Source organism: Ambystoma mexicanum, chromosome 14 (assembly GCF_040938575.1).
Source record: "Ambystoma mexicanum isolate Mex_15411 chromosome 14, UKY_AmexF1_1, whole genome shotgun sequence".
Lineage (NCBI taxonomy): Eukaryota > Metazoa > Chordata > Amphibia > Caudata > Ambystomatidae > Ambystoma > Ambystoma mexicanum.
The window spans coordinates 118,989,025-119,015,618 of record NC_090940.1 but is presented as its reverse complement, the minus strand read 5'-3'; the positions used below and the strand labels follow the sequence as shown (position 1 = coordinate 119,015,618).

Sequence of the window (26,594 nt, the reverse complement as noted above, 5' to 3'; positions counted from 1 at the left end):
CCCCCAACCAAACACTATGCCCCATGGCTCCCACCCCCAACCAAACACTATGCCCCCTGTCCCTCACCCCCCAACCAAACACTATGCCCCCTGTCCCCCACCCCCAACCAAAACACTATGCCCCATGGCCCCCTCAACCCCAACCAAACACTATGCCGCATGGCCCCCTCACCCCCAAGCAAACACTATGCCCCATGGCTCCCACCCCCAACCAAACACTATGCGCCATGGCCCCCTCACCCCCAACCAAACACTGTCCCATGGCTCCCACCCCCAACCAAACACTATGCCCCCTGTCCTTCACCCCCCAAGAAAACACTATGCCCCCTGTCCCTCACCCCCAACCAAACACTATGCCCCATGGCCCCCTTACCCCCAACCAAACACTATGCCCCAAACACACTCAAGCATGCACCCATACAGACCTGAACCCCCCAAATCAGCTCACTCTCAAACATGCACCCATATAGACCCGAACCCCCCACCCCCCAACTCAGCACACACTCTCAAGCATACACCATGAACCCATACAGAACCGAACCCCCCACGCCCCCAACTCAGCACACACACTCTCAAGCATGCACCCATACATGCATCTCAACATACACAATACAAACATTCAAAAACAAACATTCATAACATCTGATACGCCCCCCACCCTCCATCTCAACATACACAACACAAACATTCAAAAACAAACATTCATAACATCTGACACGCCCCGCTTACCCCCCATCTCAACATACACAACATAAACATACAGCAGAACAGACCCGACACACAAACACACAGACCACTTACCGGAGACATGCTAGAAGGCAGGTAAGCTGAAACGCTGGCGAGGTAAGTGGAATCGTACTACGGCTGGCGTGGCAAGCAATGCTGAAATGCCTTCCGGCATCAAGCCTTACTGGCCACGCCAGCCGTAGTGCTGGCACTCCATTGGTGCAGCACACACGCACTACGTGGCTCGTAGGAGTGACGTGGTGCGTGTGTGCTGAGCCAATGACGGCCAGTGTTTTGTCCGGCCCGGAAGACAACAAAGACTTTCCTAATGGAGGGCAGCCGATGCTGCTTGCGGGCCGCCCTCCATTAGGAAAGTCTTTGTGCCTCGCGGGCCGGAAAAAACAGCATGGCGGGCCGCAACTGGCCCGCGGGCCGTATGTTGTGCACCCATGGTTTAGAGTATCGAGTGGAGGGGAAGGAGTTAAGAATATAAGTGAGGGCAGTTTCAGGTGAGTGTTTAGGTCAGAAGCCGGATTGAGTGGGGGGGGGGCCGAGGAGGGAAAGGTTAGTGACAAAGGTTGAGAGCTGGGAGTAGGCTAGTCGTTTAAGTAGTTTAGAGAGGAATGGGAGAAGAGAGATTGGATGGAAGTTAGAGGTAAGAAGGGGATCAGGGGAAGTTTTTTTTAGAATAGGTATAGTGGCATGCTTGAATGCGGAGGGGGAGGTAGCTGAGGAGAGACAGATGTTGAAGAAGGAGGTTAAGTAAGGAATAACAAGAGGGTAGATCTTCAGGATGAGGAGGGTGGGGAGAGGGACAGTAGGGGCAGATGTAGGGTGGGCTTTGGACAGGAGGAGGGACATGTCAGAAGGGGAGACAGGCGAGAAGTCAGACATGTAAACTGAAGGGTAATAGGGGGAGGGGAAGTAGGGAGAGCAGTTAATCTTTTGACGAAGAGAAAAAATCTTAGAGGAGAAGAGGTTCACAAAGTCAGAAGGGGAGAGGGAGGATGAGGCGGAGGGGTCAGGAGTGGGCAGGGAGAGAAGACGAGAGAGGGTTTGAAAGATACGGTGAGGATGAGCGGCTTGAAAGTGGAGAAGGTTAGAAAAGTAGGAACGTTTAGCAAAGCTAAGGCAGGAGTCATAAAGAGAATGGTAGGAGAAATAGGAGGTTTGGCTGGATAGTGAGGGGAATTTGAGCCAGAGTCGCTCGAGGCGACGAAGAAGACGCATGGATAGAAGTTGAGGGGAAAGTCATGGTTGAGAGGGTTTGTGAGTAGGACGGAAGGAAGAGAGGGGGTAAAGCAGATCAAGAGTGGAGGAGATAGAAGAGGAGAGAGTGGCAAGAGCATCATTGGCCGAGAAAGAAGAGAAATCAGGAAGTGGGGGAAGAGAGGAGGAGCAAGTGTCGATAAAGAGTGTGTCGGGAAGCTGCTTCAGCCCCGACACTTGGGGAAAACCAGAACTCTTATACGGGTCAGGTGTCCACTCCCTAGTTCCCCCTCTTGTTCACACGCTCAGGTAACTGTGCAACGTAATTCTAAATCCATGAACATCTGCTGTGTAGCAGTTAGACGGCGTTGGAGGTTACCATGGAAACGAGGTCCTTCCGCGTTCATTCAGTCACGTGTCTTTGCACGCTAAGCCTTGATTCACCCTGTCACATGATCTATGGTTCCTACTTAGGCCCAGCCCAGCCTTGAATCACTGCTTCTGAATTTGTTTTCTATGGCCATTGAAACTTTGTTTGGAACTGTGTTCTTGGTTATTTACTCGGCTACGTCCTATGGAATTTCCTTGTCTTGCTCCTTGTCTGTCTGCTCATGAAAACCACCTTACGAACCTTGGAACGCTTTTTGACCTGCTACGTCTGCTGATTCGGTACTTCATTCTGCCTTTACGGATTCTGACCCGGAACCCTCGACCATTATTCCCGTTCGTTCAACCTTGTGCTCATCCACTCATTCGATCACTGCCTCCGCTCTACCTTACATTGAGACTCTCTCCATCACGTGTACCTGGACTGCCTTCAGGAATACATTAGCCGTCCTCGTGCCAGCGGGTGTTAGGAGGAGCATTTCTTCGCTTCACTGGAACTGGGACTGTTTCTTGGGAACTCTGCTAGGCGTCCTCGTGCCGGTGGGTGTTAGGAGGAGCATTTCTTCACTCCATTGGTGCAAGGATTGTGTAACACCGGGTAGGTCTTCCCATCCTTAATTCCCCTCAAAACCTACATCGAACTGCAGAGCCCCACTCTTGGACATATGGTAAGAGGTGTTTGTCTTGTTCTTTCATACTGTTCATGATACTGTTACTCTTCTTGGTCCACTAACCCACTTATTATACTGTATCCACTTCTTAGGATACGCCTGTTTGCTTATCATCAGGAACACTGATCTTATTACTTGAACATTATCTGCTAGTCCAAAGGTACTATTTCCTTGATCTTGCCTTGTCATTTGTTTACGTGCTTTCATTGGCTAGAACCTTGGCCTTCCTTTGCAGGTCAGCGGTATCCTGTGGCGTCCATCCATCTTTGGGTCAATTAACTCCTCAGGCGATTGTTCTTACATCTCTGAGAGGTACATTGGCAGAGAGAACTTGTCGTCTACACGACGGGTTCAACTGTCGGAGCAGAACTCCAACCAGGAATACTTCAGAGTTTTGACAGAGAGACGGATTAAAGTCACGAAGGTCACGTCTAGAGAAGGTAGGGGAGGGTACAGGAGTAGATGAATGGGGAAGGGGAGTAAGGGAGAAGGAGAGTAAAGCATGGTCAGAGATAAATGGGTAGTGTAGAGACGGTGGAGGAGGGGTAGGTTGAGTTAAAGAGAAGGTCAAGAGTGGAGCCTGAAGAGTGGGTGGGAGAGGAGAAAGGAGATAGGAGTCAAGGATTGAGAGAAGAGGGGAGGGTTGAGGGGAAGAAGGGAGATGAAGATGAAAGTCACCAAGTACAGTGAGAGGAGAGGGAGAGAAGTGAGAGGAGGTGGTCATGGTCATTGTAGAAGGAGGAGAGGGGGCCAGCAGAACGGTAGGTAATTAGAAAGGAAATAGGATGAGGGGAAGTAAAGGATTTGAATAGGTATTCGAAGGAAGAAAAAGTAGGAAGAGGGGGAGAGGAGGTAGAGGAAAGGTAATGAGGATGGAAGAGGAGGCCAAAGCCACTGCCGCGACCAGAGGAGCAAGAGATACGAGAGAAGGAAGAGGAGGTGGTGAGGGAAGCAGGGACCGTAGAGTTGTGAAGGGGGATCCAAATTTCGGTTAGACATAGGAAGTGAAGGTTACGACAAAAGAACATGTCCAAGATGGCTGCGGTCTTATTGCAAAGAGATCTGGCGTTCCAGAAAGCAATGTTGATGAGGATGGAGGGATGAACAATAGGGGGGTAGATAAGGTTACGGAGAGGGAGGGTAGGTATGGGATCGGAAGTGTGGGGGAGGGGGTTGAGGAAGGGTGAGGACATGAGGAAAAGGGGAATGGAGGGTAGGAGAGGGAGGGGGTAAGGGAAAGGAGGGTAAGAGGGGGAAGAGTAGTGAGGAGGCGAGGAGTCTGGTAATACGCATAACCGAGGGGAGGAGAGAGTGGTGTGATGAAGAGGGAGCAAAGGGGAAGGAAGGGGGGAGGTATAAGAAGAAAGGAGAGTGGAAGAGAGGCGGAGGTGTTAATGGGGAGATAAGTCAATCAGGCCAGGGTAGGTGATCCTCAGATCAGAGGTCTAGGGAGGGGAGGGGAGGGAAGTGGGTAAGTAAGTAAATTGGAGGTGGTGGGTTAGGAGTCAGGAGAAACCAGGCAGGAGTACGCAGATTACAGATCGGAGGGGGTCAATAGTAGCAGGTGGCTAATGGGGAGTGAGGAATCTAGGAGGTGGCAGGGAAGTCTGCAGATAGGGGGGCCAGGTGGTGATCAGCAAGCCATAGAATTAAAAAGGAAGTTAGGCAGTAACTAGGAGACACAGATCAGGAAGTTCCAGGCGGTAGCAAGCTGACCGTGAGAGAAAAGGAATCCAGTAGGTGGTAGCAGATGGTCCGTAGTAGTAAGGGGTCCACAGGTTGGGCGATGAGGAATCCAGTAGACGGAAGTAGGTAGTCCGTAGGAGTGGAAGTGGGTGAGGTGGAGGGCCACAGTGGAAAGAGTCTCTGGAGGTGGCAGGCAGTCTGAGGAGTGAGAAGAGGCTAGGAGCAAGTAGGTGGTCAACAAACTGGAAGGGCCCTAGGAAGATTGCTGTACTGCTGGACCTAGGGGGTCAGTAGTGGTGGGCAGTGAGCAGTGAGTAAGGGTCTTGGAGGAGTCAGGAGTAAGCAGTTGGGGAGGGTACAAGGGCAAGCAAGTGGACCAAAGTATAAGAGCCCCGAAGCAGCAGGGGTCCAAATAGGCACTAGCAGGTAGACGTAGAAGTGGGTGAGGTGGAAGCAGGAGGGCCACTGTGCAAAGAGTCTCAGGAGGTGGTGGGTGGCCTGAGGAAATGAGAAGAGGCTAGGAGGCAGTAGACGGTCTGAGGAATGAGAAGAGGCTAGGAGGCAGTAGATGGCCTTAGGAATGAGAAGAGGCTACGAGGCAGTAGACGGTCTGAGGAATGAGAAGAGGCTAGGAGGCAGTAGATGGCCTTAGGAATGAGAAGAGGCTAGGAGGCAGTAGACGGCCTGAGGAATGAGAAGAGGCTACGAGGCAGTAGACGGTCTGAGGAAACGAGAAGAGGCTAGGAGGCTGTAGGGGGTAACAGACTGGAAGGGCCCTAGGAGGACTGCTGTACTACTGAACTAAGGGGGGTCAGTAGTGGTGGGAGGTAAGTGGTGAGTAAGGGACTTGGAGGAGGCAAGGGTAAGCAATTGGGGGGGTATAAGGGGGAGCAGGTGGGCCGAAATACAAAAGCCCCGAGGCTGCAGGGGTGTTATCTAAGAAAAGGAGCAGGAGCTGGAGGAGGCACAGTCGAAGGACATTAAGTGTGCGAAGGTACAACCCAAATCTGATTTTCTCCTGTCGACAAAAGTTCTTCTTCCTTTTCTGTTTTCCCAAAACCTTCCTTTCTTTGTATGTGTTTGAATTTAAATACCCAGTAAACTCTATACATGCATCATTGTTTGATCCAACATTCTTTGTATTGGACAGAGACTCTGCTATGTTCCCTTTACTTACTCACTCAGACTAGGACCTTCCTATTTGTTTCAATTGGCCCACTTAATTCCCTTTGTCATAAGGTGATGTGTTTGCTATGATGCATGTCGCACAGTTTATCTCTTTTTATATGGCACCATAAATATAGCAGCTACTTTTCTTTAGCTAATTTCGTTTTTTATTACAACATCTGGTGTTATGTTTAACATTTATTAGGTGGTATTTCAGAGTAAAGCCGTTCAACTACACATTGACTAATGGGAATCATTATGTTCAATTAGATAAGTTTAAACAACCCTCCCTATCAAACCGCATGCATCATCAAGGGCTCCCTTGCATTTACTGGCTATACCTTACTGCCCTACGAGAAGCCTTCAACTCACCCATCACACCTACGGCATTGACCTATTTGGTGTACCGCCTCCAAGAAGGGAAATCGCATCCTTTTTTAAAAGATGTACTTTTGGGATTAGGAGAAGCTTTCTTTTTGGTTTGCACTACACAGAGCTGTTCGTTGGAGAGGGCTGGAAAACAATGACCTGGTCCTGAGGCATCTTCTTTATTTGCTAGCTGGAGACCGACAAAATGGTGAGAGCCTCACAGTGGAGGAAATTGAAGTTGGCTTTGCGAGCTCACCAAAAGAGTCAATAGTGAATTAACTTCCAGATGTGCCAAATTAAGGGGGCAAAGTGATTGCGGACTAAGCTAACAGAACCTAAATTGGCTTAGGTGTGGCTTTTGTGAAGTCTCGGTACAGGCAGTTGCAGTTCTCTGGCATAACATTGTGTACACAAACAGACCTGATGTCTGCGCTGGGAGAGAGCAGGGATGCCTCAACCCTTTCCTGATGCTTTCAGTAGCATGGCATGCATTCTTACTCTACACACCTCATTAAGCGTGCATTCAGCACAGTTAATTCTGTACCTACCATCTGGCACTGCCCAATCTGTATGCAGAACGATACCCACAGCATTAAACGTTTGTAATGTAGTACTTGGGCCAGTCAATCGCCAAAGCCCTCTAACACAGAGCCAATGTGAGTTCGTTCAACGCTGAACCCATGCAAGTTTTGATTTTGGTTATTTATTTAATGGCAAAACAATGAGGCATCGCCTACGCCACACAAGGCTAATGCAGAGGGGCACTCGCAAACCTGAAGCTGTAACGTCTGGAGCAGGTTCCCGAACCAGCGAGGAATTTTATTTATTTTTGTAACCATTTCCTTCAAACCACATAATACAAGAGCACATTCAAGGAATGGTTGCTGCCTCATGTTGAGAGTCCAGCTGGATTCATCAAAACCGCTGCACTCCTCTGAAGAAGCATTGCTTTGTGGGAGCGTCAGGACACTTCCCTAAAATGGGAGTTTCATCCGTCTACATTACAAGCTAATGCCAAATCATAATATACAGTTGTATAACAATGTCTGGGAGCCCCTCTACCGAGAACAAACATGGCCAAATAATCTGCTCTATGGGAAGGTGCCCACTGTACCTTTCACAGAGGAGAAATATCCATTTGCATATCAGTCTTTCTCCCGCCCACAAGGGCAGTCCAGCACCGAAATGCTAGGCAATTCTCCTCCGAACAAGAGTGCCAACAGCAACCCCAGACAGCTGTTTAGGCCCAGTCGGGCCTCATCATCAGAAGGGAATTGTCATAGCATTTCGGCGTTGGACTGCCCTTGTGGGTGGGACAAATACTGATTTGCAAATGGATATTTCTCCTTGGTGAGGGGGGCAGTGAGCTAAAACGTGGTTGTAGACCCTCCTGAGTGGAGGAAATTCCATAGAACAGGGTATTTGACCCATTTTCGTTCTCAGTAGAGGGGCTCCCACACTCCTTTATATATACAGTTGGTTTGGTTTTCCGGAATGAAAATAATATGCAACTCATCCCCCCCAAATTATGTATACAAATACTTCACATACGTATTAATTGTGGATATAGTGAAACCCCGATTGTACAGTACTGTCTGGTGGATCGGCGATCCCCGCTCAGGACCAGATCAGCTTTTCACAATCGCTTTGTTCTGGCACAATATTTTGCACCGACTCCATAAAACAATGTGTTCAGGGGCGGAAACTGTAGCATGCAGGGTTATTTTAATGGGGATGGGGTGGGAAAAGCAAGAAGGGTACAGGTGACAAGGTTTAAGAAAGAGCTTGGGGAAACGAGGGTATCCAGCATGAAAGGACACCCCATCATAAAAGAGAATGGAGGGGGGCATACCTGTGCCAAATGCAAAACGATTGGCCCGGGGAGTAGAGAGTGCAGTGAGCGCCTGGCAATGCACGGGGCGGGAAGCAGAAAAGCCAGCAGGGGGACGCCAAGGGTGGCACAGAGAAGGACTGAGGTAGAACTCAATGTAGAAGGCACCCTAGCTGGTTAGGATGGGTTCCGGAATATTTTGTGCGAGGTTATATTCTGAAGAAACATGACACGATCTTCCCGCTGGACCTAATGTGACTCCAGTGTCCTGTAAGAGCTTCTCTTTCTGCAATGGCAGAATAAGCCGCTCTGAAGCTCCCAGACGTGCTAATCCCACATAAGCCACTTACGTGCTACACAAACACTTAAGATCGCAAACCATTCCATGCAGGCCTTGTGCAAAGCTTTTTTCACATGTACACGTTGAAAGTTCAACCATAGCTCAGATGTAAGGGACCTCGATTTTGAGGTTCTCACTACTTCACACTGCAAGGATAAAAACGCACGAGGAAGCTCTAAAACCATCTATCAGTCATCTTCCAGTAAGCAGAAGCTACCTCTGGGGCAACAAGGAGCTAGTACATGGTGTGCTGCACATCGCACTGCCACATGACATGCGAACTATACATGCATGTCCATTCTATGGGACCCATTCTGATTTGGATGTCTTCTAAGCGCACCCTAGTGCTCCTTTCCATACACTCCCATACACACAGAATTCAGGTTTGTGCGGCACCAATTGGCCGGGGTAGTCGAAAGTAGCTCCTTGCCGCCGTTGGCGTTAAGCTAACCAAGCTCTTCTAGGCTACAAGCAGGAGCTAAGTAGGTCCCAGCAGTGTTTATCCCCGACATTCTGATGAGAGTAGTTCATTCAGTGCAATGCATTAGGTGTGCATTAACAATAGAAGAAAGCACACCTGCAAACAAAGGGGGACGCTTAGTCAATAAGCTATGCCATGTACCCAACTAAAAAGCAGAGCATGGCGAGTTGGTAAAAGGCAATTTATTATGTACTTTTAATAGAACAATAGCTATATATTTCTGCGCCTGCCATGTCTCTTTTTGTAATGTCTTAAATGTGCACAGTATATCTCACTCAGTCACATTCTTCCAGGTCTCCTACATAAAATTCTCATTTGCGCTTAACAATTGCCCGAATCGCCCTACACCCACATTTTTAAAAACATTTTTTTTTTACTTAATTCTTGTAAAGCGCTACACGCCCCTAGGCCTTAGAGCGTTACAAAAAACAAAACTTACAGGCTTCATAAACAGAACAAACAAAAATATATTGAGCAACCAGATAACATCAGAGGGGTCCCTGTAAGCAGAAGGCATTTGGTAGTGATTAAGTATCAGACTACAAGTCTTACATTGGCAGATATTTACAAATACTTAGAAACCCCGAGAGGTTACTGGTTCCACGCCCCACCAAAACACAGTCCCTGTTCTCAAGGGTACACCAGCCATCAATTTTTACTCTACTTCAGATCAGAACTTCTGACTACACCCGGACCCGTTGTTAGACGAAGCTATACCAGTACTTTATTTCGTAGTGCTTCCCTTGGTTCTCTCTCACGAGGCTCTTCAACATTGGTGATTATGAAATTCCTATGGTCCGTGACCAGGTCTCAGACACTACTTGCACTGCGGTATTATTTATTTCCCTTCACCTTTGAGGTAAGTACCATTGCTCAAAGAGGACGTGGCTGGGAGGGACATAAGGCGCTGCTGCCTTTGGAGCAAAATGATACATTTACATGACAACACTGCAGACTGTCAAAACGTGCATGCGCGGGTCTCCGTAGTGCGTGCCTACAAGACTCACTTCAAGGCAAAAACAATGTTGTCAGATACGGAAACTAAGGCACAGCGATGTAAAGCGGTTTGGCCAGGATCACATTGCTTTGGTCAAGTAGAGAACCTGGCATTTTAGCCCAGGTTTCCAGACTGTTTAGTTTGTAATACCGCAGAAGTGGGTGGAGTCTTTATGAGTATAGGGGTGCAATAAAAAGTGCCCGAAATGCAATTACTGCCACTTTTACCACACAGTCATAATATGAGTTTGGAGGTAAAGTAGTGGAAACAGCTCCACCACAAAAAGGGAGGAATTACCGTAGGTGGAATTACAGCCTGTGGTGATTCCTCCAAGTCCCCAAAGGAGTGCTATGGGACTAACACCATGTTACCACCAGTCGTAATCGGGCAAGTTTACTGCTGATACGAGCAGCAGTACAGTGACCGAATATGGCATTTCTGTTGGCAAAGGTGGCGTATTCGGGTTTCATGTAGCACGAAGCTAGCAAGGAAGCACTGTCCATGTCATTGAGGGTAAAATGAGGCAAGGAGGAGGGGGTTTACGATCAGGATAAGATGTTCCAGCCAAGGGGTTGGGGTGTGATGTGGAAGCACGTGTAGCCTATGTGAGAAAGGAGGGGGAGCTCGATGTCCTATTCACACTTGACCCCGGGAGAACCAGGGATGACAGTATAGTCTCCGGTGGGTTGGTTACATTATTAATTAAGTTTTCTTGCTTTTTTCATTATTTAGCACAGGCAGGCAGCATGTTTTGCTTTTTGGGGTTAAAAAGGACAGATTTGCATAAAAAATTAATTTCTTGCTTGTCAAAGAAGCATGCAGGAACTTTTAAAGTATCCAATTAACCTTTTATTTCACAAATTAACTCGTCAAGTGGTGGGGCTTGGCTTCAGAATGTATAAGGTCCATCGCAGCTAAACCCAACATTGGCACTTTTCCTGAAGAATTTGAATTTTGCATATTAAAGGGGCACCGTCAGTGAAGATGAACTTGCCCCCATGACCATTTGCCAGTAATTGCTTCCTGCTGGGCAGCCTGGTCTGACAATAGGACTGCAAATCAAAGCTTCCAGGAATGAAGCTGCAATTGATAGCCTAACAGAAAGCCCACTCACGACAGCCTGGATCCCAATGAACGCCTTCAGACCCGATTGGACTTTATGGAGCCAACAACTCAGTCAACCTGGAAGGGGTGAACCGCCCCATACGCCCCCCTGAAGTCACGCCCATGCTAGCAAGACTTGTGCTTCATGATCATTGTCTAAAGGTTTCAGATTCGGTCACATCCCAAACCACTGGAATTTGCAGGACTCTTCAGAGAGTCCAACAATTCTTTGGGAGAAGGTTTTCCGAACATCCCTATAGAACACCCTCAATGTACCATTTGTCGCAAAATTGCTAAACGGATCCACCAGGGCGGGAACAGACCAGATGCTCTGCGCACCACTCTGAGCGACAACAACAAATGCTGCTTGTTCGGTGATCAAACTCTGCACTTAGTTTATGTGCAGCCAAAGCAGACACAGAGGTGGGTCTGTGCAATCCTAGGGTATTCCCTTTGACACTCGCCCTCAAAGGCCTTATCTTCTCTCTTTCTCAGCCACTGGCAGTGTTCAATGGAAGACTAACCTTTCAGGATTTCCCAGGGTGATTCTTTACCTAGACAGAGCCCTATGCTCTCAGCAGAGCATGCTAAACCATGCCAGCGGATAATGCGGGAAGAGTCGGGACCGAGACACGCAGGTTTTACTGAGCCCCCTCGCTGATTTTCTCACAAGTCTACAGTTCCCTCCTGCTGTTATTCTACGTCGTCCTCGTTGTCAACAACACACCAGCCTCAGAGGATTGCAAAAAGCTCAGAACAAATAAAAAGTTAGGACAACAGCTGTGGCCCTACTCGCACACTACCTAATGATCAGGATGTTTTCACAATTTCTCATTGATAAGATAATGGTGATATTCAGTTTGTGGTTATCCATAAATTCATGGACCGCATTTTCCCCCAAATAGGATCACCTTATGGATGTTTAAAAATCCTCTTCGTCTTGCTCGCTCAGAAGGGGCACCTCGTCCAGAATGGGCGGAAACCTGCCACTCACCCGCTCATTCTGGTGCGGCCATGCAGGAATCCCGCACTGTGGCGCATACCCAGTGGGCAATGCCTAGCCGGGCCACTTCAGGTAAGAGAGGGAAAATGGGTGCTTCATCCACTAGTTGTGGCCAAAGTGGAAGCCACTTGCCAGATCAGGGGCGTGTCCAGGGAGGGGCCTGGGTTGGCACACTCTACCCATGGAATCTGATTGGCCACCCCATTATTCTAAACTATGACCATTATGTGCGTGTGTGTGTGTTTGTACTTCATGCCACAGCTGCATAAGTCAGTGCCCCACTTGGGCCACCCCAGTCAAAAGAGTCTGGACACGCCACTGTTTCAGATCCCCGACACGTGAAACATCTCCATGCTCTGAAAGTTGACACCCAACACTTAGTGGCCCAAGTGGCATGGTTTGAGGCTCATCAGGATCCCGGAGGAAGAGCAACAGCGGGACAGGGCCAAACTGTCAGCGCGGCTGCAGGTGTGTGCGTGTGTGAGGTGCAAGAGTCTGCAAGTGCATGTATGTGCATGCAACCGTGTGTGAGTGTATATGTATGTGCACGGGGTGAAGGACGTGGGTGACTGGGGGAAATCTGATTTATGATCGGCAGTCTCACGAATGTAATTTAAAATGGCAATGATGGCATACACAGAGCGCCAGCATCGCGAACATGATAGAAAGTGTCAGTGCGATGCCCTCGGGCTGCATGTGCGCTATATAAATGTAAACATAAATAAATGAATAAATCTAGTGGGGGCACCAACATCAACATTTTTTCGAGTGGCATGGCGACATATATTGGGGGCACAAGTGTCATGAACGTGACTTAAAGTGGCAATGATGGCATCTTATGGGCGCAGGCATCACGGACGTGGGTTTTACAGCGGCAGTAGTGGCTTCATCGAAATGTGTTGTAAAATGCTCCTGTGTATTGCTGCACACTTGCCATCTACTGGATTTTTCATGTGTTGCCCTTCAGAACCGATTGTGAGTTGCGCCGCGTTCTACTCCGTTTTCAGAAAAATATGCCATGAAATTGCACTATTTGAACCCATTATTTAAAAAATAAACGTTTCACTGGGAAGCAGCCGCGGCCCCCGCACACCCTGCTGCGTTGATTAAGGCTCCTGTGCTACGCTCGGTTGCTAGGCAACATCGAGGCCCCTGCACTGCAAACCTTCACCACCCGCCACTGCAAACCTTCACCACCCGCCACTGCAAACCTTCACCACCCACCACCCGCCACTGCAAACCTTCACCACCCACCACCCGCCACTGCAAACCTTCACCACCCGCCACTGCAAACCTTCACCACGTTCACTGCTCGACCTGTGTCTCTCCACCAAACCTCCGCCAGCAAAAAGACTGTTCTGATGGGCGCGCCACTTTATATCTCGGTCTTTTTCTTAATACACTCGTTTTAAATGTGTGTGCCAGTAATAAAATGCCAGTAGGCATAGGATTTTCTTGTAAACCTTACATAAATGTAGACTTGAACATGGCCACACACAGGTTGATCGTTTGAATGATTTCTAGTAAAAAGAAATGCACCTTTGGTGGAATACATTTGCTGGATTGTTTGTTCAGCCTTCTTCGCGCCTGATCCCTCCATCTAGTCTGCCTCGTTTGTTTATTGGCCTCTGAAATCGCGAGAAACAAGCCGGCCTCTGGTTAAACTCGCCGGGCCCATCCTCAGTCTTGGCTGTGGCAAGATCTGAATGCAAGGTGTTTAAAATACTAAGCAAGACGCGCAAACTCTTCAGCTTTGCAAGCGTCCACTTTTATCCAGGATTGCATCAAGGTCTCCATTTTTTCTTGCAGGAACTAAATTGATACTGCTTTGTGGCAAGTTAACTCAGTATTGGCTTCTGGCTCACAGCTTGTGTGAACAATATGCAGAGTATTCGAAATGAAAAGGGGCTGCCTAGGAGCGCACCTCTGTGGCGGGTGAGTGGTCAAAGAGATTGGGGAGGAGGCCATGGAAGGCAAGTGACAGGTTTGTAAAAGCAGGCCTAAAATTAAACTCCATTTTAAATAGATTATTTCAAATGTGCATAAAATCACAAAATGAAGTAACCTGACAATATATACATTTTATAGTAGCATGTTAAGCAAAAAGAGTACAACTGAACCTTAATTTTCCTCACCCTGAATGGAAGAAAGAAATGAACAGCATTCAAAATAATGTGAGCTTATAAAAAAAATATTACCTCTGGGTTTTATAATTGTACCATCAACGCTGAATGAAATCCAGTGAAAGACAATATGATATGATTTACTACTTGCAGTTATTGCTTCATGCAGCTTCAAACACCCCAGTCATTTCCAATTACTCAACATCTGGACCTCTTAAGGGACATGCCACATGTATATTTGATTAGCTAATTGCGTTGCATGAAAAGCCCAGCTTGGGAGGGGTCCAACACTGAGCACATGTGGGGCAATGCTCTTAGCTGAGTTCCCTTTGTGCCAAACATCACACTTTTATACTTCATATAATCATCTGATGCCAGCTTATTTTCAACTGTAAGAGAAACGCCTTGTATACACCAAACAATGATATATTATAAGTTATTTAGAACGCACCTGTACACAAGTGTTTCTAGGTGCGCCAAGACAAGGAAGGGAAGACGATCTTGTGTCATTCAGATCGCACAAGTGCTAGGGAGGGGGAGAAGTGTCGGCAGGGAGGGGTGGGGGGGAGAGTGCAATGGAACGCGCAAGTGCTTCCAGGGAAGTGGCTCATAAGTGCAGGTATTCAGGGGACTGTAGGGTTGCAGATACAGTCCCTAAGTGGTTGGGAGGCCCACAGGCAGTGCAAGGGTAACTGGTTGTGTAGGAGCCTGGTCCCGTAGGTTCAGTGGATGGACAGGTGACCAGATTTCACAGCAGACAGCAGCATCAGCAAGGGGGAGAGAAAGCGGATGCGAAAAGGAAGGCCTTGAGTTGTTTCCGGAACCTTAGGTGGTCCAGCTCAAGTTTGAGAAAGGCAGGGCGGCTGTTCCAGAGAGAGGCCCCAGCCGAGGAGAAAGATCTACCACCCACTCTCTGCCTGGAGAAGCATCTGACTCTCAGAGTTGGCGGTGCATGAGCAGAGGGCTCGAGAAGGCAGATGCTTAGAAAGAGAAAGTTGGATGTAGTGCGGTCCCCAACCCCAGAAAGCCTTGTCGATAATGCAGAGGGTGGTCTTGAACTTGATCCTTGCAGCCACAGGGAACCAGTGGAGATTTCAGCGCTGGAGAGATGTGACCCCAGGGCTTGAGGCCAAGGACAAGTCTTGCCGTCCTGTTCTGGATTACTTGTAAAGGGCAAGAGTAGAGGCAGCCAGATTTAAAAAAGAGGCTGTTGCAGTAGTCTAGAGAACAAGGGCTCTGGAGGCAGTCAGCTTCTGGGGGAAGTGAGAAAAGTCAGAATACCTCTGAGGAGGTGCAGCCGATAGTGTGGCTTCTTAGAGATAGGAGGAGAGAAGTAGAGGGTGGAGTCGAAGAGGATGCCAAGGTTCTTTGGCCTCACAGCAAGGAGCAGGTAAAGGGTCGAGGGTGGCCGGCCAGAGTGAAAGCACGAAGGCGGGAGCAGGTGTTCCAATGAGGCGGATCTCAGTCTTACTGGCATTAAGGCAGAGATCACTGGAGGCACACCATTTCTGAATTGCGGACATAGTCAGGTATGAGAGAAAGAGCAGAAGAGGCTGAGGGCGGCGTGAAGGAGAGCTGAGTGTCATCCGCATAACACTGAAAGTTAGAGCAGAAGGTAGAGATGAGGTGGGCCAGAGGTGCCAGAGCCAGGGAGAGAGTTTAGACCCCTGGGGAACACCACAAGTAGAGAGAGAAATAGAAGAGAGAAAGGTCCTAAGTTGAAACTGGGAGGGTCGACCAGAAAGAAAGGAGGTCAACCAGGCTAGGGCCTGACCAGTGAGCCAGGTTGTCGCAGAGACTATTGATCAGGATGACGTGGTTGACCGTGTTGGAAGCTGAGGATAGATCAAGGAGAATGAGGAAAAAGAAAGGTTAGAGTCGAGATTAGAGAACAAGTCCTCATGGGTGTTCAGTAGAGCAGTTTCCATGCTTTTGGCTGCTCTGAAGGCAGACTGATGGTCATGGAGACAACCAACAGATTCAGTATGGAGATTAAGCTGGGAGATGGCCAGCTTTTCCAGGAGTTTGCCCAGGAAAGGAGTGATGGTGATCAGGTGGTAGTTTGCCGGAGAGGAAAGATCGGCAGAGGGCTTCTTAAGGAGGAAGTGCACAAGGGAGTGCTTAAGGGCAGAAGGGAAGGTTCCAGTGGCAAAAGAGTGGTTGCAGAAATCGGCCAAAGCTGGAGCAACGGTGTCGATGTGGTGCTTAATGGTCCCGGAGGAGCAGGGAGCACCTGCTTTGACGAGGTTTTCATAGATCAGACTTGAAATATCATCAAGCGTAAACAGGGAGAAGGAGGAGAAAGGAAGAGGAGAGGCGGCCAGAGAGAGCGGTCTGGAATGGTAGAAGGAGAGGAAGAGTAGAGAGGAGGAGCGAGTGGACAGGATGTCCTGAGTTTTAGCTGTGAAATGAGAGGCCAGAGCTGTGCAAAGGGCCTTGGAGGGAACAGGAGAGGTGGAGACTGCAGCAGGATTGGCCAACTCCTTGCAGATTTTGAAAAGTTCGGCCGAGTTGTTAGAGGCCGCAGAGACACAGGCTTGGATGCAGGCTCTCCTCTTAGACAGGACAGAGTCTATATTGCCTTTGGAGCAGGTTGGCAGGCCAGTTTGTCAAAGGATGAGCCCAATTCCCCTCCACTTCCTCTCAGCCACCCTACACTTAAGCTTAAGGGTGGCGAGGTCAGAATTGTACCAAGAGTTGCACTTGGATGAGGGCTTCAAACAGATCCTCCTGACAGGGGCAAGGATATCCACAGTGTTAGAGATTGAGAGATGGAGGTTTGTAAGGGCTGTGTCAGAGTGTGAGTCAGCCGCAGGAGTAGGGGTAGGAGAGAAAGTAGCGACAAATGCCTCCACTGACACAAGCTTCATGGGCCGGATGACCGAGAAGGTGGGTGGCAGTGCTGGGGTCAGCTTAAACTCGGGGAGAGAAAGCGACTAGTGAGAGGAGAGAAGAAAGTGGTCAGTCTAAGAGGGGGAGGTCTGACAAGATCAGAACATCCAGGGTTTGCCCTGCAGAGTGAGTTGGGCCAGGGGGAAGAAAAAAGAGAGAGAGAGAGCCGCAGAGGTTGCTAAAGAGCCCGGGGGGCCGGGGTGGGGGGGGGCTAGCAGCATCCAAGTGGATGTTGAGATCTCCGAGGAGAGGTTGAGAGGTCAGCCCACTTGGAGAAGAAGAGGGCAACCTAGCTAGGTGGCCTGTAGTTGGTGGCCACAGTAAGAGAGGGAGACAGAGAGGGAGAGCGAGAGAGAGACTGAATGCCAGGCATTCAAAGGAGTAGTAGGCCTGCATAGGAATGACAGGAGCAGGGATCCACTCTGGGAAGATCAGGGCTACTCCACCTCCAGGACGGTTGGTTCTGGGTTCGGAGAGGATCTTGTAGCCATCAGGGAGGAGAGTGTCAAAACTCATGAGAGCTGGCTGTGAACCAAGTCTCCGTGAGACCGAGTACAACCAGATCAAGTTCCTTGAGGAGTCGGTAGATGTCCAAGCAGTGTTTGCCAGCAGAGCGAGAGTTAAGAGTAGCGATATGGAGCAGATTACCACATTTGAAAGACTTCCGTGAAGGGTACAAGCATGAGAAACACCCTGTGGAATTGTTAGAGGTGCACAAGAATGGGCAGAGGAGTAAGGAGGAGATGGCAGGGATGTCAGAGAGGAAGATGAGGGTGCTGGAGAGGTGGTGGACGAAGGAGAAGGCAGTGCGGCCAGAGAAGCAGAGGAGGGTGCCAGAGGAACGTGGGCAGGAGACCATCGAAAGAAGCAGTGGAGTGTGCCATAGATGGGGCGGAGGAGGAAGGTGGTGGAGGAGCCAGAAAGGAGTTGGAAAGGGTAGCAGGAGAAGGAAGGAAGTTGATAAGACGCGGGAAGAGTATATCAAAAAGGAGATTGGCCTGAAGGCCCTGGACAAAGATGGTGCCATTCAGATTTAATTAACGGGAGAGGAGGAAAAAGGAGAGGGAACAGAGAACATATGGGGGCCCATAGGCCTGGAGAGGGAACACCAAAGTGGATGTCAGCGAGTGTCTGTCTGGAGGAAGCACTGGTGTAGGTATCAGTGATAGGGAGGCCTGGGTTGGAGACCAGGATGTCCCTTTTGAGCTTCTTCCTACCAATTTTAGTGAGAGGGATAGGATATAACAGCAGTTAAAGAAGATAAGGGGGACAGAGAGCACCATAGAGGGTGCAGGGCGGAGAGTAAGAGGGGGGTCACAGACTAGCGGAACACAAGGAGGGAGGCACACAAGGGGTCACACACAGGGGGCACACACGTGAGGGGACAAGAATTAAGTACACCAGAGAACACTAAAACGTTGGGGGGCCCTAGAGGAGTGAGAGGAGAAATGCAGAGCAAAACAACAAACTACAAATATACGCAAAGCAATATATGCAAACACTAGTAATCCTGGGAACCTGGGAATGAGAGGAGAAATGCGAGAGATGAAACAGGTTGATGGTACAATAGTCACATTACAAAAGAGCGTGAAGTGCAGAGACACAGGAAGGTAAACAATACACTGGTCAGGGCTCAGAGGGGGCCTGAAGGGAAGGAGAAGAGGGAAGCGTGCCTATGTTGCGTGGGGAGCAACACTGAGATGGATGCACAAGGCAGGGTGAGCACAGACAAGTTGCACGGGGCGCAGCGTTGAGAAGGATGCGCAAGGCTGGGGGTGCGGGGACAAGTTGCTTGGGGAGCAATGCTGAGAAGGAAGCGCAATGCTGTGGGAGCAGGGACAAGTTGTGAGGGGAACGCATGTGTCACACAAGAAGGGGAAGAGGGGCCTAAGTTACAAAGGGAACGCGCGTGGGGGAAGGAGAAGGGACGGATGCGCAAGGCAGGGTTTAGCAGGGCCTAAGTTACGAAGGGAACGCACGTGGGGGACGGACGGACACACAAGGCAGGGGAAAGCAGGGCCTAGGTTGCCCAGGGAACACACAAAGGGAAAGGGAAGAGGGACGGACGTGCAAGGCAGGGGAAGCAGGGCCTAAAGTTGCATGGGGAAGCATAGGTAGAACAGGCAGGAGGGGAGGTACGCACTAGGCAGGGGAATGCAGGGCCTACGTTGCAAAGGGAATGCCCATGGGGAAAGGGAGAAGGGACGGACGCGAAAGGCAGGGGAAGCTGGGCCTAAAGTTGCATGGGGAAGCGCATGTGGAACAGGCAGAAGGGGAAGGGCGTGCCAGGCAGGGGTTAGAGAGGCCTAAATCTGCATGGGGAAGCGCACGTGGAACAGGCAGAAGGGGAAGGACATGCAAGGCAGGAGGAAGCCTAAGTTGTGTGGGGGAAGCGCACCCGGAAAACTGGCAGAAGGAACCGACGCACAAGGCCGGGGAGTTGTGAGGAGTGCAGCAATGCTACTCTCCCTCCCCGCACCTTCTTACCTTATGGACGTAGATGGAGCCAGAGATCTTTACAAGTCAACTGGTTGAAAATAAAGCACTTAGTATTTTATTTATAAATTACATATGACACGACACATTAGCCAGTAGAACATGTTAATGAGTTAATAAGTGGGATGGACCCATGATATTTTTTTATTTATAGACCAGAACCTCTAATCAGGATCTGAACCCTGCAAAACTGCAGATATGTCAGACAGTAAATTGGTGGGAGCTGTTCTGCAGGATTCCAGTTAGCATAACCATGGATTCGGTTGTGGAAATTTGAGAGAGAGAATCAAGTTTATTTGGAAAAGAAATCCATTAATAAGCAATAAATACAGTAACAATAAAACATATCTAAAATGACCTATACACTATGTGGTGAATCTGAAGATGTTGTCCCTTCATCCCTAGGGGTAGAACTTCCCAATGGGGCCAGGGTGGTGCGTCCACAGTACAATAGTCCCCCTGGGGGTGGAGCACAGCGGGAGGATCACATGGGGAGGGAAGCCCCCTATGGAATTAGGGACGATTATTCTCAGGGAGCGCGGTATTCTTCTGCCTCGATAACCCCAACCCCCTTCTCCAATACCAAATCCCCCCCCCCCTTTGTAGGGATAACTAATGTACTCTGTTGTAAGGTTTACCAACTCGATACATTTTACAAACCTGAAATATCCAAGAATCCCAAGTATCTCGCTACAGAGGGGAAAACTAGTAATACGACAAAGAAGATCACTTTGAGGAAACATAGTGAGCGGTCTAGTTTATTTTGAGATGTCACACTGGTCACCAGGCCACCCCTGAATTCGGGCCCAGACACCTGCGTGTCAAGTTACCCACGCACTGCCTCTGGGCTTCCTCAGCACTTAAAGGTCTGTATCTGTAACCCTACAGTCCCTTCTCTTTGCACTTAAGAGCCACGCTCTGGCAGCACTTAGTGAGTCAGCGGCACCCCCCTCCACAACCTCCGCCCCAACTCTCGCTTGGCACTACTCCCCTCACCCCACACTTGCGTGATGTGAATGACAAGGCCTAGTAAGATTGTTGTTTGTCCTCATTCTGTTTCCCTCTACTTGTCTTATCGTGCCTAGAAACACTTGTGTACAGGCGTGTTATAAATGACATATCATATCAATTGCCAGGATGGAGGCAGCTGGCCGTCGCAGGAGTTCAAAAGGAACTCACCTGTTGAACAGCTGGGAGACATACCCGAGGGAGACGAGCCTCCCGAGAAGGAGTGTCGGGAAAACAGGTCTTTGAGAAGGCACACCAGGTTGCCTGCACCGGACCGACAAAGGGAAGCTGAACGGGAAGCCACAGAGCGAGGTAGTGGAAAGCCCAACCAAGGTCCAAGTTTGAGGACTGAGCGGGTTGGTGCCGGTAATTACCTCAAGGCTACCCAGACTCTGGGTGAACCACTTGCAAGGCAGGACCTGCAGTTGGGAGAAGATGCTGCCCGAAGCGCTGCAGATCCCGCTTCTCTCCAGGAAGCTGCCAGAGCCTCAGCAAGCAACATGGTGACTAGGGAAACGCTTGTTTCACTCAAGAAGAAGAGAACAGGCACACATATTTACCAAAGGTTGTTTGAGCTATGGGGAAGCTCAAGAGTGAATTGAAGAAACGGAAGAGGGTCTGGGACCCGAAAGGGAATCAAAGGCAGTTACTCACTTGGCAGGAGAGCGAGCCAAGGGGGAGTAATGCTGCTGTGCAAGTCTGGGGCCTGCACCCATATCAGAAACGAAGATCTAAAGTCAAGAGGGTCTGGGACCCTATGAAGGGGACATTTTGTTGAGAATCACCCAGTTTGGCAAAGGAAGGCACTAAACCACCTTTGCAAGTCTGGGACTCGCACCCGCATAGAAGATTGTTTGACGATCTGTGATCCAATATTTTAATAGAAGAATAAGGCACGGGGAAATGAGCGCCACCCCAGTCTTGGAACTTTGTGATTTTGAACATATCTTTTCAACACTTTACTACCAGTGAACCTAGGAACTTCTCTGTTTATTGAGAACACCAAGAACACTGTTTCTTTTAATAAAGACTACCCTTGTAGTTATTCTCAATTGGAGGTGGTAAGGACTGTGCCCGTTTCATACTTCTACACCCGTACAACTAACAGACGAGATAAAATGCAGAACATGGGATACAAAAAGAAAGAGAAAAATATATATGGAGATTGAAGTACCGGGAGTCCTCTTTCAAATTATTTCTTTTAGAGCATCCTTAATAAAATGAGCTACATCTAATTAGAAGTATGCATCTTTACTGGGCAAAACAAGAGCCATCGCGTTCGTGCATGACCTTATGTTATTCTTGCTGAAGTGTGGCATAAGCCAGTGTGGTCTTAGCTTAGGTCAGGAAGTTTCATATCATTAGAAAATGCATCAGATCTTCATGGCAGCCCATAGGACACAGGCAAATCTTCCCCAGACGTAGCCAAGGCACACTTGCTTTAAGAGGTAATACCTTTAGCCTAGCCATTAATACATATCTACACCACTCAGCAGATGTAAAATTGGCTATGGAGGAGGCTAGCCTGGGTCGCTTCGTGGTGTGGGTGTAATATTGCAAAGAGGATAATTTCATAGTTCTGTCATGTAGTGCGCCAAACTCCATATATGCTGCCCATTCTTAAGAATAACCTTGCGCTGAACATGCAATAAATCAGCAAGTGCTACTGCATTCCCCGATCCCCCAATCCCCATCGATTCATTACAATTATCCCACTATTATACCAGCTCTTACAATCTTTGCTGGTGAAATGCAGGGAGTCTCCCATTGCAATAGAAATATTTGGATGTATAGGGGGTGCCTTGCTACACGTTCAGAAAAAATTCAAAAATCTTGGCTGGGCTTGGGAGGTTTATATTAACAAGCCTCATTTCATGTCGCAACACGTCACCTGTGGTCATCAGAAGCACTGAGTTTTGGAGGCTTTCCAGATGCCCACATGAACATGCCCCCTGGACCTCTGTGCTGTAGAGAATAGCTCTGTTCATTTTAGACTTCATCTCCTGGAGGCACTTATACAAACACCCCCACCCTCCCCCCGTCCCCAGTTGGTTATAAAACTGAAGAAGCCCTCTTAAACCCATGGTCGAAGGCTTATCCAACACATTTAAATGACATTTCCAACCTGCTCTACTGGAGAAGATCAAACTCAAATACTTGTATTCATCCACCACCGTAATTAATGAGTCAGCCAGGGTCCATTCAAAATTTGACTTTCCTTCACCAAAAACAACCATCTTTGTTTTAAGAAGGTTCATTTTTGGTAATGTGACGGGGGATATTCCCCCACCCCCAGAGAAACATGGAAGAGGGGGAAGGCCATTTCAACTATAAGTCGTCTGAACATGCGTGTGGAAAATTTGTAAATCATTTGAGGTGGTGGATGCCCCTATAAGTGACCACAATATGTTAACATCTTCTTTTAAAGTTGATAGAAAAGATCAGTGTCTAGTTGGATGTGACCCTCCAAGTGAGAATTTAAGAGCAAACAAATCAGATTGTTAAATATGGAGCTGGTGGCTGAATTGGGGAGCGTGGTTGCCGATTTACCAGGCAACCAACTGATGGACGTTTGTGGAGTTCCTAATTTTAATGACTCCCTGTGGAGTATTGAGACCCTGAAGAATAGGTCCGGGGATAGGAATGTAAAGCACAGACATGTATTTGATTAAATTATATGGGAACATAAGAGGCCTTGAAACATATTTAGACTTAAAAGAAGAAATGTATATGGTCAGGAAAAATATTTTGATTCGGGACAATAATAATTGGTTGAGAGCTCACTGATTTTTAAGGGTGCAGAAGGATGGTGAGTTAAGGCTGAATATACTGCTCTCAAAGAATGATAGACAGTTTTGGTCAATGATTAATAATGAAACTAAATCTCAAATAAAACTTCAAAGTAATTCAGTTAGTGCCACTAAATGGGTAAGTTACTTTGAGGGCATATATAAAAAATATGGTGGTGTGAAGAAAAGATCTGAGAATTGTTCGATTTGGATTGGATTTTAGTGAAGATGATGTCATGTAACAAATAAGGCTTCGAGTTCCAGGTCAGCGGGGGCCCGATTGGGCTCACAAATCAAATGCTTAAGGCTGATGGTACTCTCTGGTCATGATTATTTTTGCTGCTTACAAATATTGCTGCAACTAGACAAATGCCTCTTTTCTGGAAACCTCAACTATCGTTCCTACATATAAGAAGGGCGATCGTTCTGACCCTGCTAACTAAAGGCCGATCGCCCATATGGATGCAGACAGTAAGATCTTTGGTGCATTAAAATTATGACTATCAGAACCTTGGGCGATTGGAAATAACATTTTGGCAAAAGAACATATTGTATTCAGGAAAGGCATGTCTACCAATCTCGATGGTCTTATATTGTCAATGTTGATAGATAGTACTTGAGATAGCCATAGTAGCCATCTGTAGACAGCGTTAATAGGTTTTTCAAAATCTTATGACACGGTTAATCGAGAACGTTTATGGCAGAAATGAATGGCTTGAGGATTGCCTCTCTCTCGCCTCTCCATAATTAAACATATCCATGAGAATACAAAGGTGTGGGTTAGGATAGATGTGCAGGGAAATCTTACAATTAAAAGTAAGACACAGAGGTGTCTACGGCAGGGGTGCATCTTTGCACCTTGCCTATTCAACTTGTATTTAGCAGAAATAGGGGTGACAATCCAGAAACTGGGGTTTATTAGTCCAAGTGTGGAAGATCAGAGGCTCTGCTGGATGGCATACGCTGATGCCATCGTCATGTTTGACAGCACTCCCATCATCTCCGGGGCCTTATATCTCCTGTTTCTTTGTATGCTTAAGATAATGATTTGGAAATTAATCCTAAACAAATCGATCACCACCTGCTTTTCAAAACAAGTGAAAAATGTAAACAATGATTGATGCAAAAGAGATACAAATTGTGAAAGAGGACATTTATTTGGTTGCCACTAATCAGGTTTCATAAAGAGCAAAAGTGATCCTTTTTATTTTATATGGTGCTGAACTGGAATGCCAATGTTTTGAATTATGGGAGAGCATGGAAGCAAGGATTTGAAGAAGGCCTTACACCTCCCAGCATCTTTACCTATGGCCTCTCTAAGGTTTGAGCTAGGTGTGACATCACTTAAGGCCTGGTTAGATTGGTGTGTTCCGTCAATGTGTGGGACGATAACGACTCCCAATGATACATCTTTGTATGCAGACTTGAAGGTATCTATGGTGAAGGGTTTGGACCCCCTACAAAAAAGGTAAAAGAAAATGGCTGTGACTTATTTGGGGTTTACTGATAGGCAATTATCCGGATTACAGGAAAATCCAAGTGGGGTTAAGAAAGCGTTATTAACTGCTGATGAGGGTGCAGCTATCGCCTTCCCTCTACTTTCTGCTCCTTGGATAAGCCATTGGGCTTGGTCCCTAATTACCTGAAGAGATTCCCAAAAGCATTGTGTCATGATCAATTTCTTTGTTATTGCTTAAATCTTTTGCATATAGGGGAGGTATTGGAAAAACACTTCGGGTCCGAGGTAAATGATGGACATTGTTTATTTTCACCATCATTGTAAAATCTGCAAACATTAAAACATGTTACAATAAATTGTCCAGCAACACAAGACATTTACTTGAAATATTTGTATCGGTTGGTTTATCATGTAGATTGGCTTAAAACTCAGGAGTTTTGGAACTGACTAAGTGCGGGTGACATTAGAAGTATTAAGAGTATTAGAAGAGATGGGGTTTTGATTTGAATAGTGTTTTATGTATTATAGCTGCCTTATTGCAGGTAAAGATGGAATGTGGTTATTTTATTAAAGGTGTAAGTTCCCACAGCAAACGTTCTGGCTTATAGTTGGTGCTTAAGGCGCCACCTAATAGCTAAAACTAAAAAGGGAAACGTTCTTGTATTCACAGTGGGGTTTTCAAAATTGAGGCACTCAGCTAGGACAACCTTACGTGTGTAAGTCATTGGTAGCATCCAACTTTCTTCAGAGGAGCAAACTAACGCAGTGACTCATACCTCCGACATGAAAGCAATCATTGTAGAAAGAACATTATTCCAACTCTTTTTTTCCGAATGTAGATTGCCTATTAAAAATGCTGTTTCGGCATGTACATTTATACTCTATGCATAACTAAGTTTTATTTCTTTATGCTTTTACCATCCCAAAATCTTTCTCTATTAATGTATAGTTAATTTCTGAATCCACCCATAATTGGCTCCATTTAGGCTGTGTGTACCTAGTGTAATTCTATTTTTAAAAAAGTTTTATTATAATACTGTAATGAACTTAAAATTCTATTACATAAAACATTACATGTGAAAGGTCTATGATAACGTGAACAAAACACAAAGGAAAAATAAAAAGGAAGGACGGTTCAATTTGAGGACATGCTCTGAAAAGTACTTATGGGAGTACTCGAAACTCTGCTGTAGCCCACCAGGTGATACATCCATAAGAACAGAGTCCTCAGCACACAATAGTGTGCTGAATTTTATAACATTTAAAGGGGTGTGGAGAGGTATCAAACCATGAGTAGTGTTATGAGGATTAAAATCACAAAGAAATAATGAAAATAAAAGTGGGGCAAAAGGGCAACTTTGCTTTACACCTAGATTTGTTCTAAAATCTCTAGAATAATTATAATTACTAGCACACCTAACTGCACCTGGAGTACCTCATAAAGCAGCCTTATTAATTGCCGGAGCTGTGGAGGAGTCAAGGGGTATGCCCGATCCTGCACAGCTTTGCCCACAACCAGGAACGACTTATAGTCGAAGGCCTTAGATAGGTCCAAGAAAGCCGTAAAGAGGCAGGTCTTCCTCCTTCTAGTATACTTCTCCAATAGCGTATTCAATCAAAAAACTGATCAATAGCGGAGAAGCCTTCACGGAAACCTGCCAGTATATCCGGGAGTATCGAATCGTATGATACCCACTCTTCTAATTGTGCACATTTGAAGTCTCATTATCATTTTTAAGTTTTATAAAATGAATCAATACATTTTTGCCAAACAAAATAATGGATGAAACGTGTTTTGTAGCTAGGGCAAATCTCAAGTCAAATAGTTCTAATTAGCCAAATTTGGTTTTGTAAGT

The 26,594-nt window shown here is 47.4% G+C and overlaps 1 protein-coding gene across 2 annotated transcripts in view; it reads right to left on the bottom strand.

Annotated features, from left to right (window-relative positions):
• FUT8 (fucosyltransferase 8) overlaps positions 1 to 26,594 on the bottom strand; it is an 857,288-nt gene that overhangs the window by 139,494 nt on the left and 691,200 nt on the right. The gene's annotated exons all lie outside the window — the stretch shown is intronic.